General features: G+C 44.1%; 1 long non-coding RNA gene across 2 annotated transcripts in view; it reads right to left on the bottom strand.

The window, feature by feature from the left end:
• Positions 1 to 8,146: 8,146 nt before the first annotated feature.
• Positions 8,147 to 26,144, bottom strand: part of LOC111750083 (uncharacterized) — a 32,850-nt gene continuing 14,852 nt past the window's right edge. For both annotated transcript variants that reach the window (XR_010317828.1, XR_010317829.1), the window contains exons 2-3: positions 17,502 to 17,656; positions 8,147 to 16,232 (exon numbers count right to left, since the gene is read on the bottom strand). This is a non-coding gene — a long non-coding RNA (uncharacterized LOC111750083). The remainder of the gene's footprint in view (positions 16,233 to 17,501; positions 17,657 to 26,144) is intronic.

Genomic DNA, 26,144 nt, shown 5'->3' with positions numbered 1-26,144 from the left:
AATAGAGTCCCTGCCCTTGAAGAGATTATATTCTTGTGGGGAAAAGAGATAATAAACAAATAAATACTTTTGATATAAAGAAAATAAAACAGGCTGCCAGAGGAGGTCTGTTCGAGCGGAGGTGTGAATGTGAGGAGTGTGATGAGTGGGTGCCTGGGGGGTGAGCCTATCAAGCACAAGAACATCCTGTGTGAACACCTCGTGTCAAAATGAGCAAAATCATGTGTTTGAGGAGCAGTGGAACGGAGGGGGTGAGTGCTCGAAGAAGTTGGATTGATAACAGGGGTAGGGGCAGATTATCCAATGGGCAAGGTAAGCACAGTGCTTACCTTGCTTACCAAATCATCTCCAGTGAATAATTTCACTTTTTTTTTTTAACCACATCAAAGATTCTGCTTCTAGGTATTGCTGGCATCTGTCTCTCTCCCAACGCCGCAGCATGTTCCTACAGAATTAAAGCCTTTTTTCAAATTTACAATCCCTGACGGGTGGATGACCAGTAAGCAAGGTAAGCACAGGCTTACTTGTGCTTACTTACTAACCTGTAGTGAACAATTTCACTACAGATGATCCAGGAAGCGACGTAAGCATTGTGCTTACCTTGCGTATTGGATCATCTGCCCCTGACCAGAGGTTAGGTTCCATTGGGCCATGTAGAATGTGCCAAAGATGTTGCCATTTACTCAGAGGGAGGGGAAGCTGTTGCCCCTGGAAGATTTGCTCAAGGGAAACAGATTTTAAAGGTTTCACTCTGGATGCTGTGTGGAGAACTGAGGGCAGGGAACTCAGGGGGTTGTTGCAGCAGCCCGTTGGGGTGAGATGGTGGTGGTGGCAGTGGGGACAAATGCATGTGGTCCTATGCCTCGCCCAGCTTTACCTGGAATTCATGGATCTCGCCCAAACAATGTGGACACAGAATCTTCCCAAATGGCACTCCCTTTCCAGGTTCCGTTTTGTTGTATCTCAACCCATCCTCTCCTTTACCTGTATTTCAGAGGTTGGGAAGTCTCTCGGTGGTCTGTTTGCATGATTCCATGAACCGTGAGACCACATCTGTCTTGTTCCTCCAGGCTTAGCCCAGGTCCTGACACACAGAGAGCATTTGGTAAATGTTTTCTGAATAAATGGTAGTAGTCTTCTTTGATTGAATGTCTACTATGTGCCAGTGGCTGTACGACCACACGTGTGATCTCATAAGATCCTGACAGCAACCAACCAACCATTCCCATTCTATGGGCAACAAGCTGAGGCAAGCAAGACTTTCCCAAGGCCAATGGCTGGTCAATGGCAGGGTCGAGTTGAACCCAGGTAGTCTGAGTCAAGAGGCCCTCTCGTAACCAGCACACCACACTGACTCTGGCAGGTAACAATGGAAGCGAGTCAACACTGCCCATAAAGAAGCACAGTGGAGGGGCACTGGGGCCTTTTGCAAGTGACACTTGAACTTGATTTTGAAAGATGAGGAAGACCTGGCCAGAAGAAAAGTTGGCAGGGAATTCTAAGCCAAAAGGAAAGCATGAGTGAAAGCACCAAGGTGGGAAATGCATGCCAGGTGACAGGAAGCTACTAGAAGCTGGTTCCATGCCACAGCATAGACTATGAAGCAGGGAGAAGGAAAGAGAGGCAGGGTCCAGTCGGGAAAGCCTAGTAGGCCAGACTGAGAAGCTAAACCTGTATGTTGTAGACAATGGGAAGTCCTGGAGGAGCCTGAGGAAACCACTCAGGGTGCCAGAGCCACCACCAACAGGGCTGGGGTCAGACTTGGTCACAATGCAGAGCAGGGAGACAGAGGCAGCGGAACCCCCAAACTGACCACTTCCCATCAGCCCACAACTGACTCTGGTCTACGGATGTCTGTGGGGGATCCAAGTTCATTTCAGAAAAGCAGTGGCCAGGGACTGAGGTCTGGAGGGGCCTGGGGGATGTCTGCGAAGGGAACAGGGCCAAGACTCTGTGATCCCACTGACAAAGGGAGAAAGAGGTTGAGAGATGGGGCCGCAGGGGACACCTGGCCACAGGCCTGGGCAGCCACCCCTGTGGCCGCACGGATAATGGCTCTCTTTGTCCTGCGTGTAAATTCTCCAGCAAAGAAAAGATTCTGGGGCCTATTTCTCTTGTTTGCACAATGCTGGCTGCCTGGAGCCCTGCAGGGAGGGTCTGCCATGGCATTTGGGGAGTACTCAGACCCCCTCACTGTCTCGCTCCTTCCAAGCATGCAGAAGTGGGAGATGGGAGCCGTGTGTCAGACTTTCTGCAGGGGTTGGGAGGCTGGCGGGGGCACACAGCCTGAGCCAGGAACTTTGTCTCACAGCCCCAAGGAAACTGAAGATCTCGAAGGTCTGAATTAGAAAGAGTCTTAGAGGGCATCCATGCCAGCTCCTCCTAATCCTCACCCTCCCCACCCTCCCACCTCCTCACCCCCACCTTCAGCAGACTATAAAGGTTACAAGCACAGGCTTTGGAGTCAGACAAATTCTGGATTCGAAATCTGCTGCTGCCACTTACAATGGGAAGGTATTTAACCTCTCTGGGCCTTAGTTTCCCTGTCTGTAAAATGGACATAGTAACGTCTACTTTATAAATTGTCAATAGGAATAAATAAGAAAATGCATGTAACATACTTAGCATGGCACACAACCCTCCAAAAGGTCTCGATGAGGGTAGACAGTCTAGTGGGCCGTCCATCCTGTGCTTGAATTCCTTCAAGTGCAAGGCGCTTACTGCCTACATTCTATTTTCAGACTAAGTGTAGATCTGCTTCTTACAATCCTTATCGATACTGAGGGTAGAGAGGAAGGGAGCCCACATTTATTAAGCATTTACTGCATGCCAGGTATTGTCATTATCAACTACAGGGTTGCTATGAACCAGAATCAACTCAACGGCACACAACAATGGCAACAACAACAGCAACAGGTATTACCATACATGACTTAGAGAAACTAAGAGCCTTGCCTGGAAACCCTGGTGGTGTAGTGGTTAAGTGGTTAAGTGCTATGACTGCTAACCAAAGGGTTGGCAGTTCAAATCCACCAAGCGCTCCTTGGAAACTCCATGGGGCAGTTCTACTCTGTCCTACAGGGTTGCTATGAGCCGGAATCGACTTGACAACAAAGGGTTTTGGGTTCAGGGCCACTTAGAAGAAATGACCAGGATTTGAATCTGAGTCTGTCCAACTTCTCTGCACCATGATACAAGGGAATTCTTCACATACATGAAAAAAGCTCACCCTTGGTGTCACCCCTTCTCCAGGGCAAACGTGCCCTAGTCCTCAAGGCATGTGGCCACCCTGGCTCCTCTCCTCTAGACATGCTCCAATCTGTTACTGCCCTTCTTTAAACAACGGCCTTCAGGCGCCATATTCCTGCTGTCATCTGACCAGCGCAGAGAAGGAGCATACTCTCACCTCCTTCACTGTTGATGCTGGAGCCCTGGTGGTGCCGTAGTTAAGAGCTTAGCTGCTAACCAGGAAGTCTGCAGTTCGAATCCACCAGCCACTCCTAGGAAACCCTATGGGGCAGTTCTATTCTCTCCTATAGGGTCACTATGAGTCGGTATCGACTCCTCGGCAATGGGTTACGTTGATGCTAATAAAACCTCAGATGATGTAACTTTTGGGCCGTCCATGTGGTGTTGATGGCCCTCTCATACTTGCCTTGCTCAGCCTACAAGAATGACATGTACCTTTCTGCTCTGAACAGTCTCCTTGCAGGTCTTCACTGCAGATAATAGAACATCTCCAACTCGTTTAAGCAGTCCAGCATATTCCATTTGGTAGCTCACAGACTCTCCAGCCAAAGATTCAGGTTTGGAAGCAGAAACAGGAACAATTCTCAAACTCTCTTGACCGGCCTTCTCTACTGTGGACAACACTGCCGCTGGACAGCGGGCGTCATGTCAGGTCGCTGACATTGGCACAGAGCACTGAGTCTAGGAGCTCTGCTCCTATGCCCTCAAAACCTGAGTCTCCCACACTGAGCGCTTCCTTCCTCCACTCGGTCTTCTCTAACTAAGCCTCCCTTGGTGCATTTCAGGGATTAGAGGAGTTAATATATGGGTGTGGGTGGTGCAAACTGTTAACGTGCTTAGCTGCTAACTGACATGTTAGAGGTTCCAGCCACCCAGAGTCACCTTGGAAGAAAGTCCTAGTGATCTACTTCTGAAAAAATCAGCCACTGAAAATTCTATGATCACAGTTCTACTCTGACACACATGGGATCGCCATGAGTCAGTAGTCGACTTGGCTGCAACTGGTTTTAGCCAGCCTCCAAGATGACCCCCAGTGATCCTCGCCTCCTGGAATTTGTGTCCTTGTCTAGTCCCCTCCCACACTAGATAGGGTTGACTAGTGTTACCAATAGGATATTATGGAATTGACGGAGTGTGATTTCCTAGACTAGCCATAAAAGACATTGCAGCTTCCTTGCGGTGTCCACATCATAGGACATTCAAGCAGCACTATGGAGAGGTCTACATGGTGAGGAACTGAGGCCTCCTGCCAACAGCCAGCACACATGAGGGAGCCATCAGGAATAGTATCTTCCAGCCCGAATCGAGCCCTCAAATGACTGCAGCCCCTGCTGCCGTCCTTATAGGAACAAAATGAGGGACCCAGAGCCAGAACCACTCAGCTAAGCTGCTCCCAGAACCTGGTCCACAAAAACTTCATGAAATAATGAGTGTTTAATATTTTAAGTTGCTAAGTTTTGGGGGTATTTAAGGAACAATGGATAGCTAATACAATACATGTAAAGACCCAGGATCAGCATCCCTTAAATGCTGTCAGTATTTTCTTCTTACCTCTGTGCCAAATGTCAGACACCCTGACTCCAGCAACCTCAGTAGTCTGATAATAATGGGGGAAAAAAAAAAAAAAGAATTTCACTTAATCCTGTCACTAACCCTGTGATGTAGGTGTTAGTCAGTCGTATCCTCATTTTACAGATGATGAGATTTTGAGTCACTTGCCTGAGGTTCCAGCAGGGCGCTGACTGATTCCAGAGTCTGCCCTCTGACCCAGCAGCCGACTCACACAGTTTACGACAAACACCTGGGGCAGGTGAATTTCAATGCGGGAACTTCCAACTTTGTGAATTGTCACTTCATGTCTCCATGAAGATGGCATGTGGAGGTGAGCTGGAGGGACAAGCTGAATTAGAAAGGGAGTAAAGCCAAGAATTTTAGCTGAATCCCATGAGGCCCTGGGGAAATGTACTTCTGACACCTACGCTAGCATTGCCTCACTATCACCTCTTGGGGCAGTGATGTCACGAGGGCCCAAGGTAATTCGGCTGACAGGAAGAATTTGAAGCTGACCTTGTCTTATCAAAGATTTAGCTAGATTAAGGTGCAGACTCTCAGGGAACCTCCCATAACTTCTCCCAGAAAACCCTCAGGGCTCCCTCTCAGGCTGGGCTGTCTTCCTCCCACTGAAGACCAGCTGGCCTTCTTCACCACATTCAAGATGCCACCACCAGCTCTAGTCTTGGGGAATTGTCCTGTCCCCTCTGTCATGGATTTAATTGTGTCCCCGCAAAATATTTGTCAACTTGGCTAGGTCGTGATTCCCAGCATTATATGATTGTCTACCATTTTGTCATCTGGTGTGATCGGCCTGTGTGTTGTAAATCCTACCACTATGGTGTAATGAGATGGATTAGTGGCAGTTATATTGATGAGACCTACAAGATTATTGTCTTAACCCAATCTCTTTTGAGATATAAAAGAAAGAAGTGAGCAGAGAGACATGGGGACCTCATACCACCAAGAAGCAAGAGCCAGGAGAATAGCACGTCCTTTGGACCTGGGGTCCCTGTGCTGGGAAGCTCCTAGTCCAAGAGAAGATTTATGACAAGGACCTTCCTCCAGAACTGACAGAGACAAAGCCTTCCCCTGGAGCTGCTGCCCTGAATTTGGACTTTTAGCCTACTAGACTGTGAGAGAATAATTTTCTCTTTGTTAAAGCCGTTCATTTGTGGTATTTCTGTTATAGCAGCACTAGGTGACTGACATACCCTTCCAGTGCTGACCCTGGAGTGAAACTCTGGCCTCCTCACTACCCATTTTTTGTCTTCCAAACAGGTGCCTAAGGCACTTTCATTGGAAGGTTTTTCCTGTTGATGGCCATGGGATGGAGGACCAAAGAATAATAAATATCAGAGAGTTATAGTGCAAAGAGTTTTAGTAACTTATCACATAGAGTAGGTCCCTGGGTGGCACAAAGGTTTTGCACTCGACTACTAGCCAAAAGGTTGGCAGTACTAACCTGCCCGACAGCAGCACATAAGAAAGGCCTGGTGATCTGCTGATATAAAAGATTATAGCCAAGAAAACCCTATGGAGCAGTTCCACTCTGTAACATGTGGAGTCGCCATGAGTCAAGGAAAGAAGAGAGGTTTGAAGATGACTGAACTAGGCTCAAATTCTGATAACATCAGTAGTGTCAATATGACCAGGGACTAATGACAACCTCCCTGTACCTCAGTGTAGTTATCTGAATAATAAAGGTGATCCTTTTGGGAGGGCAATTCAGCAAAACCAAAAAAACCAAACCCACTGCCATTGAGTCAATTCTGACTCATAGAGACCCCGTGGGGTTTCCAAGGCTGTAAATCTCGGCAGAAGCAGACTGCCGCATCTTTCTCCCATGGAGCCACTGGTGGTTTCGAACCACCAACCTTTTGGCTAGCAGCTGATCACTTTAACCACCACACCATCAGGGCTCCTTACTGAGAAACTGCCCTTCAAAAATACTCTCACTTAGGCTCAAAATTTGGTGCATATAGAGTTCCGTGGCAACATTGTTTATAATTTAAAAAATTGCAAAGTTTCATCTACCTTTCCATCTTATGGTGCACCCATCCTATGGAATTGCTTTCCAGCTGTCAAAAGAATGAAGTAGAAAAAAGAGACTATCTCAACATCTCATTTCTTCTCCTACGGTTTCATGTACACTCTTACCTTTAGCCCAGGCTGCCTTCCTTGTTGCCTGCAACTATTACTTCCCGTTTAATATTTGCCCCTGCACCTCATGAAGTACCTTGAAACCAGCAGGTTTTCAACAATGGGCTGGTGATTAGTGGAGTGACATAGACCTGGGTTGGAAGCTGTTGAAAGACCGTCTTCTGACTTTTCTGAAACCAACAAGCTAGCAGGAGCATGGGGAGTGAAACTCCAGTCTCCTTACTCCTCGTCCAGTTCTCTCCTGCTATCCTACGTCTTACGTCTCCCCACTGAGCGTCCTAATTCAGGCTCTTCTTATTACTCTCCTTCACTACTGCAATGGCCATAACTAACGTTTCTGCCTCGGTCTTTTTCCCTCCAATCCATCCATCTTCTTGAAATACAGCCCTGCCTTCCTCCAGCTCCCCAGGGATTCTGGAAGAAAGTCCACATTCATTAGCACAGCAGTCACAGGCCACTATCCCAATCCTGCTTCATCTCCACTAATCCGCTTTTAAGAAGAGCCTTTCCACCAGCCATCCTCTCACTGGGCTAAGGCTCCTATCTTTGCCTTTGTTTATACTGTTCTCAGTGGAGCCCTGGTGGTCCAAAGGTTAAGCGCTTGGCTGCTAAACTTAAGGTTGGTGGTTCAAACCCACCCAGTAGCCCTGCAGGAGAAAGACCTACTTCCGTAAAGATTACAGCTAAGGAAATCCTATGGGGCAGCTCTACTCTGTCACATGGGGACGCTATGACTATGAGTCAGGACCGACTTGCGGGCACTCAACAACGACATACAGTTCTCAACCTGTAAAGTTCTTCCTACCCTCACTCTGGAGCCCTGATGGTGCAGTGGTTAAGAGCTTGGCTGCTAACCAAAAGGTTGGCAGTTCAAATCCACCAGCCTCTCCTTAGAAATCCTAAGGGGCAGTTCTACTCTCTCCCGCAGGGTCCCTATGACTCAAAACCGACTTGACAGCACCTAACAACAACAACAACAACCCTATCTACTTCCCTGCTGGGATCCTGTCTCCAGCTTTTTACGCCCAAATCCATCCATCTGCTAACACCACCTCTGGGAAGTCCTCCCTGATCACAGCCTGACAGTCCATTCCTTCCACACAGCTGGCTCTGAATTCCTGTAGCAGCATTTACAGGACTGGTCTCACCATTAGGCAGGGAGAGTAGGGACCACATTGGATTTCTCTCTGAGTCCCCAGGAGACCTGGCGTTTCACAGGCAGCAGATGCTCAGTCACTACTTGAAAAACGACTAATGAGTAAAACAGATTAGTGGATTACTAAGGGAATAATTTCCAAGTGAATGAAAGAGTAAATTAATGGATTGCTCAAAGAATTGATGGAGCCATGAAAGGATGATTATAACCAGCCTCCAAGTCTCATAGTTACTGGTTGCTTTTCCCCCAGATAATTGAAAACCTAGAATACAAAGAGTTCACCTTGTTAAATAAAGTCCAGATACAAGTGAAGGAAATCATTTTCTTGGGATCCCATGAGGACACTCCAGTACAGGAACAACATACACGGCAACCAAAGAAAATGACCAAAAATATAGTCAATCTCACTCATGATTTTAAAAAAAAAAAAAATGTGATTTAAAACAAGACACAATTTTTCCTTCTGTTTAATATGTAAAGCTTAGTTGGCAGAGGTCGGGGAACAGGCAGCCTCAAATATTATTGGTGGGAACATTATGATAGCCAACATTTATGGAGATGTTATAATATCTAACATTTGGGCAGGTCAATCTGGAGATACACATCCAATTTTTAACTATTAGATATGCTTAGCCTTTGATTCAGAAATTCCAGTTTTAAGAAGTTCTCCTAATGGAATAATTCAACAAAAGGACAAAAATTTATGTCTAAGAATTTTCTTTATGGCATTGTAAGAATGAAAAATAGGAAACAAAATACAAGTCTATTTATAGCAGCCTAGTTACATAAATTATGCTTCATCCATGCAATGAAACAATCAAACCCTGTGCGGCCATTAAAAGAATGAGAGAGATCCCTTTATATAGACGGGAAACATACTCTCATATCATTCAGTGGCAAAAGCAGATAAAGAATGATGTGCTTATTATGATCCCTTTTATTTAATGTATATGTTTATAATGTTTGTATGTGTATAGAAGAATTAGGGTTTCCTATATGCCAAAAGGAGGTAGCATATGATCAAGAACTGATGGTATTAAAGAAGTCCGAGCTTCACTGAAGACATTGAAGAAAAACAAGTCTCCAGGAATTGACAGAATACCAATAGAGATGTTTCAACAAACAGATGCAGCACTGGAGGTGCTCACTCTTCTATGCCAAGAAATTTGACAGACAGCTAGCTACCTGGCCAAAGACAGGTGAACCAAAAGAGTGCAGAAATTATTGAATGGTATCATTAATATCACACCCAATTAAAATTTTGCTGAAGATAATTAAAAAATGGTTGCACCAGTACATTGACAGGGAACTGCCAGAAGTTCAAGCCAGATTCAGAAGAGGACTTGGAACCAGGAATTTCATTGCTGATGTCATATGGGTCTTGGCTGAAAGCAGAGGATACCAGAAAGATGTTTACCTGTGTTTTATTGACTATGCAAAGGTATTTAACTGTGTGGATCATAACAAATTATGGATAACATTGTGAAGAATGGGAATTCCAGAACACTCAATTGTGCTCATGAGGAACCTGTACAGAGACCAAGGAGCGATCATCTGAACAGAGCAAGGGGATACTGCATACATTCAAATCCGGAAAGGTGAAAGGTGCATCCTTTCACCGTACTTATTCAATATGTACGCTGAGCAAACAGTTCCAGAAGCTGGACTACAAGAAAAAGAAGGCAGCATCAAGATTGGAGGAAGATTCATTAACAGTCTGTGATATGTAGATGATATAATCTTGCTTGCAGAAAGTGAAGAGGATTCCAAGCACTTACTGATGAAAATCAAAGACTACGGCCTTCAGTATGGATTATACAACAAACAAAACAAAAATCCTCACAACTGGACCAATAAGACACATCATGATAAACAGAGAAAAGATTAGAATTGTCAAGGATTTCATTTTACTTGGATCTACAGTCAGTACCCATGGAAGCAGCCATCGAGAAATCAAAGGAGACATTACATTGGGCAAATCTGCTGCAAAACACTTCTTTGAAGTGTCCAAAAGCAAAGATGTCACCTTGAGGACTAAGGTGCTCCTGACCCAAGCTATGGTGTTTTCAATCACCTCATATGCATGCGAAAGCTGGACAACAAGTAAGGATGACTGAAGAAGAATTGATGCCTTTAAATGGTGGTGTTGATGAAGAATATTGAATATACCGTGAACCACCAAAAGAACAAGCAAACCTGTCTTGGAAGAAGTACATCCAGAATGTTCCTTAGAAGGGAGGATGGTGAGACTTCACCCCATGTACTTTGGACATATTTCAGGAGGGACTAGTCCCTGGAGAGGGACATCACGCATGATAAAGGAGAGGGTCAGCAAAAAAAAAAAGGAACACCCTCAACGAGGCGGATTAACGCAGTGGCTACAACAATGGGCTCAAGCAGAACAGCGATTGTGAGGATGGCGCAGGACCAGGCAGTGTTTTGTTCTGTTGTCATAGGGTCACTGTAAGTCGGAACTAAATGGACGGCACCTAACAACAATGATGTTTGTACATGAACAGAGGAATTAGAGAATGCTATACTTTTTTTTAATACACCAAAAGGAGTCCCTGGGTGGTGCAAAAGGTTAACACACTCAACTGCTAGCCAAAATGTTGGCAGTTCAAGTCCACCCAGAATCACCTCAGAAGAAAGGCCTGGCTATCTGTTTCTAAAAAAATCAGCCATTGAAAACCCTCTGGAGCACAGTTCTACTCAGACACACATGGAGTAGCTGTGAGTTGAAGTCGGCTCTGTGCCAGGGGCCTACAAATGCCTGGGATTGTGAGAAGAACTGTTCCTTTTTACTTTACACACTTCTGTCTTGTATTATTTTAGTTAAAAAAAAATCACCAGTTACTTTTATAATCAGAAAACTGCAAGATCGAGCTACAGCCATTCAGGGAGAGAGGGACAGTGGCCTATGGGGGAGCCCAAGAAGCAGCTGGAGAGCCCCTAGCCCTGCTGCCACCACTTCCTGTCCTCTGCCCTGTCTCTCTGCCCAAGGACTCTGCCCTTGGGAAAGGCTGACCCAGCCTGCTTTCTGGAACAATGGAAACAATGGTGTTTTCTGCAGGACCTTCGACAGCAGCCTCCAGAACAAACCTTGAGCTCATTTCAATCCCTGCACAAGAGTGAGGAGCTTTCGAAAGTCTCATAGCTTGGGGAAAACCCCACAGGGAGGGCCCCCAGGGAAGGGCTTCCTCTTCCAGGCCTTGCCCAGCTTCCGAGGTCATACTGCCTATGGCTACTGCCCTGCCTCCCCTATAACTCACCAGCTTTAGGCAGGGCCCCAAACCAACCAGAACGGAAAGTAGGGAGGGAGAAAAGGTGCTATTTTAACCCTAAGGTTGGATGGGAAAGGAGACAACATAGCAAAATAATATTTGCAATGTCAGACACTGTGTTGGTTAGGCGTGTGAGCCTTGAGGTCAGTGGCTTTTGGCAAGAAACTAATTTCTTTGAGCCTCAGTTTTTTTCATCTGTAAAATGAAATGATAATGCCTATAGGTCATAAGTAAAAAAATATGTATTACATGTGTAAAATACTTAACTCAGTCATTGTTACATTATCCTTGTCGCAGTTACGCTTTGGCTTGCAGAGGATGAGGTACCTTTTTTACCTGCCCTCTTATCGTGCCAGCTGCTCCATTTCAATGAGGAGAGCAGCTGGCATGACCAGAACCTTCCTTAAGTATAGACTCCTGACAAGTATAGTTGGGCACCAACTAATTAGAATGTCAAGGACATCAGCGTGTAGGCCAACTGAGGCTGTCTCAGAGAGAAGGTGGAAGGAGAGCTGCAAGTGGGGAACGCCAAAGCCTCAAAGGTCTGGTGGAAGAAAGGCCTGGCGATCTACTTCCAAAAGCCGTTTTCATAACCGTTGAAAACCCTGTGGAGCACAGTTCTAAAATGATACACACGGGGCTGCCCTGAGTTGGAATCGACTTGGTGGCAAACAGTGTTAAAAAATAAACAAACCCATTGCCATCAAGTCTGTTCCAGCTCATGGTGACTATCTTAGTTCTAGTGCTGCTATAACAGAAATACTACAAGTGGATGGCTTTAACAAAGAGAAATTTATTCTCTCACAGTCTGGGAGGCTAGAAGTTCGAATACAAAATTCACAGTGGCTGCTCCAGTGGAAGGCTTTCTTCTCTCTCTGTCAGCTCTGGTGGAAGGTCCTTTTCATCAATATTTCCCTGATCTAGGAGCTTCTTAACACAGGAACCTCGGGTCCAAAGGACACGCTCTGCTCCCGGCGCTGCTTTCTTGGTAGTGTGAGGTTCCTCTGTCTCTCTGCTTGTTTCTCTCTTTTATATCTCAAAAGAGATTGAAGACAAAACCTAATCTTGTAGATTGAGTCTTGCCTCATTTACATAACTGCCTTTAATCCTGCCTCATTAACATCACAGGGGTAGGATTTACAACACATTACATGACAAAATAATGGATAATTACACAATACTGGGAATCATGGCCTAGCCAAGTTTGCACACATTTTGGGGGGACACAATTCAATCCATAACAGTGACTCCTTTTGTGTCAGAGCATAATTGAGCTCCATAGGGTTTTCTTGGCTATAATCTTTATGGAAGTAGATTGCAAGGCCTTTATTACATGGTGCTGCTGGGTGGGTTTGAACCACCAACATTTCGGTTAGTTCGGTTAGTAGCTGAGTTCAAACCATTTGAACTACCCAGGGACCTACTGGTGTCAAGGCCCTTACAATCTTGTCTAGAATCACTGAGAGTTAGCCCCGGCAGTGACCTTGAAAAGCATCTAGTCTGATGCCTTTTTGAAAAATGAAACTGAGGACCAGAGTCAGTATGAGTATTAGTTACCTAGTGCTACTGTAATAAAAAATACTGCAAGTGGGTGGCTTTAAAGATCAGAAATTTATTTGCTGACATTTCTGGAGGCTAAAAGTCCAAATCTGGGTATTGACTGTGTTGATTCCTTCTGCGGAATCTGGTCTGCTGGCAATTCTTGGCATTCCTTTGCTTGTAGATGGGTCCTTATATGGCATCTGTATTCCACCTGTGTGTGTCTCTGCGTCTATTCTGCCTTTTTATAAGACACCACTCAGAAGTGATAAGGTTTATGGCCCACCCTAAAGTGGTATGACCTACACTAATGTGGTATAACCTCATTAACATAAAAAAAGAACACCCCTGTTCCCAAACAGGGTCATATTTAGAGGTATGGGGCTGGGACTTCCACATTTCTTTTTGGTGGACACAATTCAACCCATAACAGCATGTGACTAGCCTCACAGTGAGCAAGTACCCCAACTGGAACTTCAGCCCAGGTCTCCTGGTGCTGAGGCTGGTGTGCCTTAGTAGGAGTGGGGTCGGGCTGTAAGAGGTCATTCACCCAGGCCCCAGATCTCCATCCCACACATGGGTAGGGTAAGACCAGCAAGTGAGAAATGCTGGCTGTCAACCTTTTGCTTCTGTCCCTGGAGAAGACTTGGGGCAGGAAAGAATCTACTCAAATGTCCCTGCACATCCATTTTCCCCTCCTTAGGGACTCCCACCTCCTTTGAGTTCAAGTCTGGCCAATCTGGGCCAGATACAAATGGAATCCTGTGGGCACAGGATCCACGCTTTATTCTTGTGCTGCTTATTATAACTTAGGATGTGGACATTACTGTCCATGGAATCTCCTGAAGCATAGAATTGTGGGGCATCTATCTTTCCTCTTAAAAGGGGCAAAATAATCCTTATCACACCAGCTATAGAAAAGGAGGCTGGAGAAAACTCCACGGAAATTCACATGGCACTTTTCAGAGCAGGGGAGGACACTGAGGAGTCTTACTCATATTTCACTACATGGTGTTTGTTGGCCTGACCTCTTCTCTTGCCCTCATTCCTTCTCCACGTGACCTTGCCTTCCTGCTGCAGCCCCAAGGCTGGAAAGCTTTAGTTCTCGGGCTGGGCCTGGGAGGCCTGGGCACAGTAGACCACCAAACCAGACCTGACTCCCCTGAAAACCACCCATGGATGGTTCTTCTAAAGAGCCAGGGTCCTCACAGAACTTTCTAGAGACAGCCATGGTCTCCTTGGATCCCAAACAGTCCCTGAGCCATGAGATAGCTGCCAGCATCCGGGCTTAATGCTCAGGGAAATGCTTCGCAAGAGCAACTGTCACACGTAAGCCTTTGTGGGTCACTTAAAATCACCTAGTTATTTTCCACTCAGCTGAGAGGCAGGTCAGCTCTGACTGGTGAATTTGGATTCACCGCCTGCAACTTGAGTCAGAAAACATTAGTGCTCAAATGGATATGGGGCACAACCGGTTGGGCTGTTGACACACTTTGATTCACTTAGTGTATTGGTCTTCCACACACAAAAAATGCATTTGGAAAGAGTAGTCAGCTTCTTGAAAGTTAATAAAAATGCTTAACGATCAGTACTGTAGTTAAGCCTCCTCATTTAAGAGAAAATGAGACTCAGAGAAAAACAGACTTGTGCAAAACCACACAGGTGGTGTCGGAGCCAGTTACAGAACCTAGGGATCCTGGATCCCCATAAAAATTGACTGCCAAAACCTGTGAGTACTAGTGCCTGAAATTGCATCATTAGGAATTTTTACTTATTTTTTTCACACTACTTATACTCTTATTTAGGTATGTTGTTGTTGTTGTTAGGTGCCGTCCAGTCGGTTCCGACTCATAGCGACCCCATACACAACAGAACGAAACACTGCCCGGTCCTGCGCCATCCTTACAATCGTTCTTATGCTTGAGCCCATTGTTGCAGCCACTGTGTCAATCCATCTCATTGAGAGTCTTCCTCTTTCCCACTGGCCCTGTACTCTGCCAAGCATGATGTCCTTCTCCAAGGACTGATTGCTCCTGACAACATGTCCAAGGTATGTAAACCACAGTCTCGCCATCCTTGCCTCTAAGGAGCATTCTGGCCGCACTTCTTCCAAGACAGACTTGTTCGTTCTTTTGGCAGTCCACGGTATATTTGATATTCTTCGCCAACACCACAGTTCAAAGGCGTCAACTCTTCTTCGGTCTTCCTTATTCATTCTCCAGCTTTCACGTGCATATGATGTGATTGAAAATACCATGGCTTGGGTCAGGCGCACCTTAGTCTTCAGGGTGACATCTTTGCTCTTCAACACTTTGAAGAGGTCCTTTGTAGCAGATTTACCCAAGGCAATGCATCTTTCAATTTCTTGACTGCTGTTTCCATGGCTGTTGATTGTGGATCCAAGTAAAATGAAATCCTTGACAACTTCCATCTTTTCTCCATTTATCATGATGTTGCTCATTGGTCCAGGTGTGAGGATTTTTGTTTTCTTTATGTTGAGGTGTAATCCATACTGAAGGCTGTGGTCTTTGATCTTCATTAGCAAGTGCTTCAAGTCCTCTTCAGCAAGCAAGGTTGTGTCATCTGCATAACGCAGGTTTTTAATGAATCTTCCTCCAATCCTGATGCCCTGTTCTTCATATAGTCCAGCTTCTCGTATTATTTGTTCAGCATACAGATTAAATAGGTATGGTGAAAGAATACAACCCTGAAGCACACCTTTCCTGACTTTAAACCAATCAGTATCCCCTTGTTCTTTCCGAACAACTGCCTCTTGATCTATGTAAAGGTTCCTCACGAGCACAATTAAGTGTTCTGGAATTCCCATTCTTCGCAGCGTTATCCATAGTTTGTTATGATCCACACAGTCGAATGCCTTTGCATAGTCGATAAAACACAGGTAAACATCCTTCTGGTATTCTCTGCTTTCAGCCAGGATCCATCTGACATCAGCAACAATATCCCTAGTTCCACATCCTCTTCTGAAACCGGCCTGAATTTCTGGAAGTTCCCTGTTGATATACTGCTGCAGCTGTTTTTGAATGATCTTCAGCAAAATTTTGCTTCCATGTGATATTACTGATATTGTTCTATAATTTCCACATTCGGTTGGATCACCTTTCTTGGGAAAAGGCGTAAATACGGATCTCTTCCAGTCAGTTGGCCAGGAAGCTGTCTTCCATATTTCTTGGCATAGACGAGTGAGCACCTCCAGTGCCTGCCGCATCTGTTTGTTGAAACATCTCAACTGATATTGCATCAATTCCTGGAGCCTTGTTTTTCGCCAATGCCTTCAGAGCAGTAAACAAATACATTATCATTATGGAATTTTAAAAAAAAAACAAATACATTTATAAATTGTTTAAAAGCTCTGTATTGAACCTCCTTGTACTCTCCCTGGTGGTTCAAACCCACTGGCCGCTTTGAGACAGAAAGACATGGCAGTCTCTCCCCATAAAGATTTACAGCTTTGGAAACTCTATGGGGCAGTTGCACTCCGTCCTATAGAGTCAATATGAGTCAGAGCCAACTTGATGGCAGTGGGTTTTTTTTTTTTTTTTTTGGTACTCTCCCCAATCTCATTCCCTTCCCCAAGGGTATCCACTGTTAACAGCTGGGTGTCTAATCCTTCCAGGCATTTTGCTATGCAGTTAAGAATAGGTTTACAATAGGTGATAGAGTTTTTTAAAAAATACATACTTAAACTTACAAATGTAAACCCAAACCAAACCCATTGCCTTCAAGTCTATTCTGACTCATAGCAACCCTATAGGACAGAGTAGAACTGCCCCATAGAGTTTCCAAAGAGCGACTGGTAGATTCAAGCTGCTGGTCTTCGGTTAGCAGCCTTAGCTCTTAACCACTGGGCCACCAGGGCTCCTTACAATCTATAGGTATATATTTAAAAACCCAATTTATAAGTCATCTCATTTTTAAACATAAGATCAAGTTATACTAATTGTTTTGAGACTTCTGTATTCACTTAACCTTGTGGGCTGATGTACTGTCCGTGCTGGCTGTTTTGTCAGTGGCTCCATTGCATAGATGCTCCATAATATATATTTAGCCACTTGTCTATCTTTGGACATTCAAGTTGTTTTCCATCTTTTTCTACTGCAGCTACAGCTACAACGAACTTCCCTGTATATAAATATCTGGGACATGAGCCAATGTTTCTGCAGAAGAGATAGCTAGATGTGAAAATGCAAGATCATTTGTTTAGGGAAGTTCTCACTCTAAGCAGTCATGAGTTGCCTTAAAACTGTCCAAAGGTTTCTCTTCCGAACCTTCTTTGAGGGCCTACAATAGACATAAAGTTTTATCTACGTTTTCACCTAGAACATCAGAGCAACCTTGTGAGAACAAAGGGTTTTGCACAATAGATTTCATCCAGGATTTGTTGACGAACTCCATAGCATACGCTCTTTTCATCTCGCCAGACTAACCCATTTGGGAGTGCCCTCTCAGCTTGGGTAATCCTCTTGTCATGGGCCCCTCAACCCCAAGTGAAGGTCCCAGACAGGCTGAGGGAAAGGGGACAGTTTATGTGGTCTGCTCACCAGAACATTGATGTTGATGGAGTTGAAGAGCCGCAACCCATCTGTCCAAAATGCGGACGGAGAGAATGAGCCTCACTCAGGGGCCTGGGTTCAAATTGCATCCCCATAACTTTCCAAAGGCATTTTCTTGGAAACATGGACTTCATATATGTCATCTGTGAGACAGAGATAATAACATGATTTCCTTCATAGGGTAGTAAGGATGAACTATGTTAATTCACACAAGGAGCTCATAAGAGTTCCTAGCACCTGCTCGATAGCATACTGTGAGGATTAGAAGATATAAGCCATGGAAGCTTTTGGTAAAGCACCTGGGAAATTATAAGAGATCCATTAAATGGTAATAGGAGCCCTGGTGGTGCAGTGTTTAAGTGTTCAGGCTGCTAACCAAAAATTCGGCAGTTCGAATTCACCAGCCGCTTCTTGGAAACTCTATGGGATAGTTCTACTCTGTCCTATAGGGCCACTATAAGTCGGAATCAACTCGACAGCAATGGGCTTGGTCTGGTTTTTGGTGTATTGTTATTATAAAGAGCCCTGGCAGCACAATGGTTAAGCTCTCTGCTGCTAATTAAACAAGGTCAGCAGTTCGAACTCACCAGCATCTCCTCTGAACAAAAGATCTGGTGATCTGCTGCCATAAAGATTACAGCCCAGGAAACCCTATGGGGCAGCTCTACTCTGTAACACATGGGGTCACCATGAGTCTGAATTGACTCAATGGCACATAACAACAACAACATTGTTGTCATGAAAAACAAACTTTTTGTCCTACGGCCAGGTAAAGGATCCAGTTATTATCTACCCTCAGTCCTTAGCACAGTTTTTGCACAAAAGTACTGCATAAACTACTGTTTAAATGAACTGACTCAATTTAAAAAGTGTGTCCTTACTGTATATGTCTCTCCTTAATAAAAAAATATGGTTGTTGACTGACAAAGACAAAAACAGGAAAGACACAAATCACCGATACCAGGAATAAAACAGGCGGTGTCACTATAGATTCTGGAGGACAATAAGGGAATACTATGAATGACTCGGTTCCTGGGTGGTGCAAATAGTGTGCCCTTGACTATTAACCTAAAAAGATTGGCAGTTTGAACTTACCCAGTGGGACTGCAAAAGAAAAGCCTGGAGACCTGCTTCCCTAAAGATTACAGCCAAGAAAACCCTACGGAGCAGTTCTGCTCTGTAGTACACGGGGTCACCATGAGTAGGCATCAACTCAGGGGCAATAGGTTTATGAATAACTTTACATTTATAAATTTAATAACTTAGAAGAAAAAGTTCAATTCCCCAAAAACAACAAACTACCAACCAAAACTTAGTCAGGATGAAATAGATAATCTAAACAGTCCTAAAACCATTAAAGAAATTTGTAATTTAAAAACTCCTGAAAAAGAAATCTCCGGGTCCAGATGGTTTCACTGGAGAATTCTACCTCACATGAAAAAATAATAACACTAACTTTACAGCCAAGTAGGATGTATTCCAGATATTTGAGGCTGGTTCAATATTTAAAAACCAATACATATAATCCACTATATCAACAGTCTAAAGAGGAAAAACCATACCATAATATTATGCAGAAAAAGCATTTGATAAAATCTAACACCAATTCATGATAAAAAATTCTCAACAAATGAGAAATAGAGGGGAACTACCTCAACTGGATAAAAAGGATCTATAAAAAAATCTACATTTACCATCACACTTAATGAACAAGACAAGGATATCTGATCTGAACACTCTTTTTCAACACTGTACCAGAAGTTCTAGCCAGAGCAATAAGGTAAGCCAAAGAAATAAAAGGTATACAGCACATGACACGATTGCCTGTGTAGACAACGCCACTCAACAATTCTCTTCGTTATTTTTCATACCTGTAAGATGGAAAGGGCAGTAACAATGACCTCATGGCATTGTCATAGGCATTAAATGACAGAATGCACGGTAAGCCTATCCCTACCAGCCAGGGCGACTTTACTGGATTTACTTCCTATAATTTGTATGACAAAACTAAAAGGCTTATTTTCTTTTATTTCTAAATATAAAGATGCATTCTAATATCGGGTAGGCTTTTTCAAATGTAAGATCTTGATGGGCTCACTCTTCTTGACCCTCTCCTGCTTATCCCGGTGCCTTCTCAGCATTCACAGACTTCCAAGTGTGGCCCCAAGTGAAGAGAGGCCCCTGGCCCATGCTTCCCCCTTTTGCATCTGCTCCTTGGCAGAGGAGAAGCTATGGATTTCCAGGTGCAAGGCTGAAATATAAACCAGCAAAAGCGCAAGCAAAGGGCTCAATTTCTCAATAGCAGCCTAGCGCCCTGAGCTATTTTTAACCCCCTTTTCAGAAACTCCACTGCTTGCAATGGATCTATTTTCTTAACTGCCAAGAGATAATGCTTAAAAGGGACAGTTTGAAACTATTCCACGGTGCTCATAAAAACGACTGAAATAGATGGTGCATAAGACAGCCTTTGTCCAGAGCCGTGGAGGAAAGAGAGATGAAGTCTTTCAGACCCCAGGGCAGCGGTGCTGCTGGCTGTGCTACTGACAACTCTGGCTTTGTGACTTCAATGTGCACAGTGACCAGAAGAGGCAAGAAAACCAAACAGTAATTGGACATCAGGGACCCAGCATTTAAATCTGGCACCAAGTCTAGGACACACACACAAAAAAGGACACAGGAGACCACAAAATACCTCCCAAAGACTCTCCCCTTGACTTGAGTACTGCCTTACCTGCAAAACCTGTCTAAAACTGAACTTGCCTTCTGCCCTTTCTCCAGACTCCCTCTGGCTTTTCTCAGCCTCATTTGGTGGCGCCACCAGCCACACAGTCATTTGTGTTGCAAACTTAGGAATCATCTCAACCCTGCTCTTTTTCACCTCCCACATGCAATAATGTCTTACTAATATTGTCTCCTAAATATTTCTCAAATCCTATTCACTTTATACCCCCACGACTACTGCCCTGATTCAATCCTTCATTGCCTCACATCTGGAATTTTGCAAGAGCATCCAAACCAGTTGCCCTGCACCTATTTTTGTCCCTCTTCACCAGTTGACACAGGACATTATTTTTAATTTCAAATCTTATTATGTCACCTCTCGCATGAAACCTTTCATAGTCTCCTAATTGCTCTAAAAGGAGTCCAAGCTCTTTAGTGGAGTGTGCAAGTCCTCCCACGATCTGGCCAGTGCAACCCTTTTCCCCTCAGCCCTGCTATAACCTACCTCACACTTTATGCTCCAGCAACGTCACGCTACTTGTAATTTTCCACACACTGTATTATTTATTCCCCCATGCCTTTGCTTTTGCTAGCTCCTCTGCCTGGAATGCTACTCCCCTCTATTTTTTTTTTTTTAGGGAAACCTTTTATTGACATCCCCAAAACCAAACCCATTGCAGTCGAGTCGGTTCTAACTCATAGTGACCCTAAAGAACAGAGTAGAACTGCCCCACAGGCTTTCCAAGGCCATAATCTTTACAGAAGCAGACTGCTACATCTTTCTCCTGTGGAGTGCCTTGTGGGTTGGAACCACCAACCTTAAGCCGAGCGCTTAACCACTGCACCACCAAGGCTCCTCTTTACTGACATAGGACATGAATATAGCAAAGAGCACAAATCCTAAGTGTATAGCTTGATGAACTTTTACAGAATTTACACACCAAGTAGCCACTACACAAATTGAGGATGAGAATATTACCAGTATTCCAGAAGCCTCCTTCCTGTTCTCTCCAAGACACCCTCCCAAAGGTAACCAATATTCTGACCTCATTCTAAATTGGCTACTTTTGCCTGATTTTGAGCTTCATTTAAATGGAATCATATGATATACACTCTTTTGTCTGATTTCTTTCATTTAATATTATTTTGCAAGAAACTTCCATGTTGTTGCATTTTGCAGTACTTTGTTCATTTGTATTGCCTTTTAGTATTTCATTGTAAGGGACATTGGTGGTTCAGTGGTAGAATGCTTACCTTCCATGTGGGAGACCAGGGTTTGATCCCATCCAAGGCATCTCATGCGCAGCCACCACGTGTCTGTCAGTGATGGTTTCCCTGTTGCTCTGATGCTGAACAAGTTTCAGAGGAGCGTCCAGGCTAAGATGGGCTAGGAAGGCCTGGCAAGCTAGTTCCAAAAAGCCAGCCAATGAAAACCCTATGGATCGCAATGCTCCGATCCCATTTGTACATGGGGTTGCCATGAGTTTAGGGCCAACTCAACAGCAGCTAGCAACATCAATAACAACATATCTTCCTGTGGAATTGACCTTTTTAACAATACAAAATGTCCTTGTTTAAGCCTTAATAGGGCTTCTTGTCTTTGTGCCTGCTTCAAGCTTTCTTTCGGTAAGGGTTCGCCTGGTGTATATTTTTCCACCCTATCACTTTCAACATTTATGTGTCCCTGTATTTAATGTCTTCTTGAAAGCAGCATACAGGTGCTGTTTTGTTTTGTTTTTTAATGCCAGTCTGGTAATATGTATCTTTTAATTGGAGTCTTTAGTCCATTTATATTGAAGGTAATTACTGATGCATTTGAGATTAAATTTACCATCTTACTATTTGATTTGTATTTACCAGTCTTGTTTTTTTCCTTCCTTTCTCGTCTTCTTTTGCATTAATCAAGATTTTCATTATTCCTTTTTCCCTACTAAATTGTTAATTACACTTTTTTATTATTCTTCCAGTGGTTACCCTAGAAGTTAAAGATATATCCCTGATGTATTGGTGTCTACTATCAATGTGTTCTTCTCCACTTCCTGAACAATGCAAGAAATTTAGAATGCTAACTCCCTCTATATTCCTTCCATCTTTTGTATGAAAGCATTTTAATTCTATGTGCATTTTAAACCCTGAAAAAATCATTATTTTTGCTCTGTATAGTCTAATTTCACTTAGATGTGTTACATGTTTCCTTTTTCTGTTGTTCTCTGTTTATTCTTGCATTTCCTTGCTTCTGTTCCAGATCATTTTCCTTTTGCCTTAAGAACTTCCTTTCATTTTCTTTTGGTGTAGATAGGCTTGCTGGTGATGAATTCTCTCAGTTTTTGTCTTCCTGAAATAGATTTAGCTTTCAATATTGAAGGATATTTGTGCTGGATATAAAATTCAGGATGGTAGTCACCTTCTTTCACTTTAGTGATATAATTTTGCTGTATTCTGGCTTCTATCATTTCTGAAAATAAGTCGATTATCCATCTTACTGTTGCTGCTTTGAAAGTAATATGTCCTTTTTCTCCAGGCTAATTTTAAGATTTTCCCTCTGTATTTGATTTAACAATAATTGTGCTATGATTTCCCTAAGTGTGATATTTCTTTGAATTTATCTTGTTGGAGTTGATCGAGCTTTTTGAATCCATGGCTTCATGTATTTCGTTAGTTTTGGAAAGTTCTCAGTAAGCATATCTTGAAATATTTATTTGCCAAATCCAATCCACAGTCTTTTCTTGACTCCTCATACACTCTTATCTATAATCCCGTAATACTTTTGTATATCTCCCTCACAGCATGTAAACCATTGTTTATAATTTCTGATTTATTCTCTCTCCCCCTGTGTCTTTTTGTACCCCCCTCCCCCTCCCCCCTGCCCTGTTGCCAGAATCGAATAAGGTTATTGCCTCTCACTGGTCAAGAATGAACCAGTAAGGCACGCAGAATTTTCCATACAAGCAAAGCTTTATTGAAGAGGCTTGCAAGTGGAGACGAGGAGGGCCTAAGCTACGCTTACCCTCATCTCACAGAACAAAAGGCTTGCCTGGGTTTTTAAAAGTTCTTGGGTGGGAAAAGATTCATGTTTATTCATAGGCATAGGTGGGGATATGTTAACTACGGGGCATGCGCACCAGCTTCCTAAGATGTCTCCTGTCCAGGAGGCCTCTGGGATTTGTAGCAGGACTTATTATGGGGGTGCCATGCCTGCACAGTCTCTTTCTCCCCAAATCTGATTCCCTGGCTGGTGCTGCAGCCCCTCACTGCTCCTGGTGGAAGGTTACACAGGGGTCACAGGTGGATGTTCTGCACATATCTCTGGGGCTGGTTTTATCCAGCTGCTTCTGAAAGACAACTTTAAAAAGTTTGTGGGCTATTTTCTAATACGCTGCTACATTGTTCTGGGGAATGGCTTTGTTTCTGCACCCTGGCCCATTTCCTGTTACTTTGTTTGCAGATTTAGGTGCCCCTCTGTTCCCTGTCTTATCCGCCCCCTGTTCTGCCCCATACACACTAAATCATGAACACCTTGAAGCCAGAGACTATAATTTATTCCTCTCAGTATTCTCCAAGCCTAGTACAATGGCTGACTATATAAGCACATGCAAATTAGTGTGAACACAATTGATTCTCAGTAAATACTCAAAAAAATATCAAAATGCCAGCCCGATCAGCAAGAAATGGGCTTTCTCTGGCCCACTCTCATGGTCTTCTCCCATCTTTTAGGAGGTCCCCCACTAGCTGTAAGGGCATGTGCACTGAAGCACAGATGGTATGCCCTGTACATCCTGAGCCACCAACTTTAAAAGATGATAGTGATTCACCTGGATAAGTCACTTCACTTCTTTCAGCTTCAGGTCCCTCATGTGTAAAATAAGGATATTAAATCTATCTTCCTACATTGATATGTGCTAGTTATAGCTTTATAGTTAAAAGTACAGACTTTAAAGCTAGACTGCCTGGGTGTGGATCCTGGCTAAGCTGCTCACAGGCTATGTGACTTTGAACAAGTTACTTAACCTGTCTATGCCTATAAGGAATTAACATAAAGGTCTTAACACAATGCCTGGCACAGAGTAACTTAGCCATTAGTATTACACACACACACACACAAAAAAAAAACACAAAGATCAAATAAAATACAATATAGGTAACCTGCAAAATATCATATTACTTATTACCATGATGGCTTATCATTGTAATTAAATCATTTCTCCTGAAGAAAAGCAGTTCAACCTTGAGGCTTCTGTGGGTGCTACCACATGACATATTTAACACTAAAATACAAATATCCAACCTTTTGCTGTTGGCTTCTTTAACTTGCTTTAAAAAAAAGAAAGCATTTTCAGCCCTAACATTTACTCTGAGTGACTCACATATGAGAATTGAGGTTTTCCTTGCAGTTCCCCAAACCTATAAACCAGCAACCCCATTACATGTTTCCGCAACTATAAGCTGTGGGCAAGCCTGGGCCAAACAGCAAAGGAAATGTACTGAGAAGGAAGCAAAGATCTCTAGACAGTGTTGGTATTCTCTCTCTGCCTGTGTCTGGTCCCCTGGGCCTCTGTGCCTTAGGACCAGGCAGGCTCTGAGGGGATCACAGAGATGAGTATTATTAGAATGAGTCTCTCTGTGACCAGGACTTTGGCCAGGCCAGAGGAGATTGGGAGGTGAAGTTCCAGAGGAGCTAGCAGGATCCAAAGGGTCAGACAGGCAAGAGTGAGAGTCCAGAGCAGTCAGCTAAGGCCTGAGTTATGCCAGAATCTTCATCTCACCAGAATGAGTGGCTCTAGAGCCCTGGGGGCACAACGGTTAGGTGCTCAACTGCTAATCGAAAGGTTGGTGGTTCAAACTCACCCAGAGGCCCCCATTGAAGAAAGACCTGGTGATCTGTTCCCATAAGATCATAGTCTAGGAAACCCTATGGGGCAGTTCTGTCATGTGGGGTCACTTTGAGTCAAAATTGACTCGAGGGCACCTAACAACAACCTGAGGCAGCACAAAGCACCAGAGGCGCCAACTGAGTGAAGAATCCCAGAAAGAAAACCAGGCCTCTAACATGGCAAGACTGAGCACAACCCCTGAGTCTGGACCACTGAAAGAGCACAGAGGATCAGTTACAGAGCCAAGAGTTTTCAAGTGGGCAATGATAGATTTAAGGCCCCCAGGTCTGAGGGGTCCGCAGTGAACACTGAGGAGCCCTTCCAAAACTTTAGAGGGCATAAGAATCTTCTGGGGTATTTGTAAAATGCAGATTACAAGGCCTCACCCCTAGAGAGTATGAATATGGCCATCTGGATGGGGTTCATTTTTAACAACCACCCAGATAATTCTGGTGCAGGTGGCTCTTGAGTCATACTATGAGAAACCCTAAGGGTCATGGGTGTGGCCTCTTGGGGGATATATCCTGCTGGGTGTGGATGGCCCTGGGCAACCAAAGGTTGACGATAAGCAGTAAGAAGTTAGACAGGCAGATCAAGCAAATAAACAGACCCCGAGTATTCAGGGCAGCTGCTAGTCTATTCCATGCCTTTGTGGGAACTTGAAAAAGGCACCCCCTGTTGGTCGATGAGTTGGATAAAAGCAGCCATTCTTCTGGGTGGAGCAAGCCATACCAAGGCTTGCGGAGTAGAGCACAGAGTGGGTTTCAGCTTCCACCTGCCTCCTTGGCTGGAACTCCTTCACAGAGCCTGAGGCAGAAGTGCTAGAATTACCCTTTGTTCTGTTATGTGCTGTAGAGTCAATTCCAATGCATAGCGACCCTATAAGAGAGAGTAGAACTGCCCCATAGGGTTTCTTAGGCTGTAATCTTTACAGGACAAGAGAAAGATGTGGCAGTCTGCTTCTATAAAGATTACAGTCTTGGAAATCCTATGGGGCAGTTCTACTCTGTCACATAGGGTACTGTGAGTGGAAATCAAC

Source organism: Loxodonta africana, chromosome 14, assembly GCF_030014295.1.
Source record: "Loxodonta africana isolate mLoxAfr1 chromosome 14, mLoxAfr1.hap2, whole genome shotgun sequence".
Lineage (NCBI taxonomy): Eukaryota > Metazoa > Chordata > Mammalia > Proboscidea > Elephantidae > Loxodonta > Loxodonta africana.
Note: the sequence above shows the minus strand (reverse complement) of the source record. Positions and strands in the feature narration are given on the sequence as shown.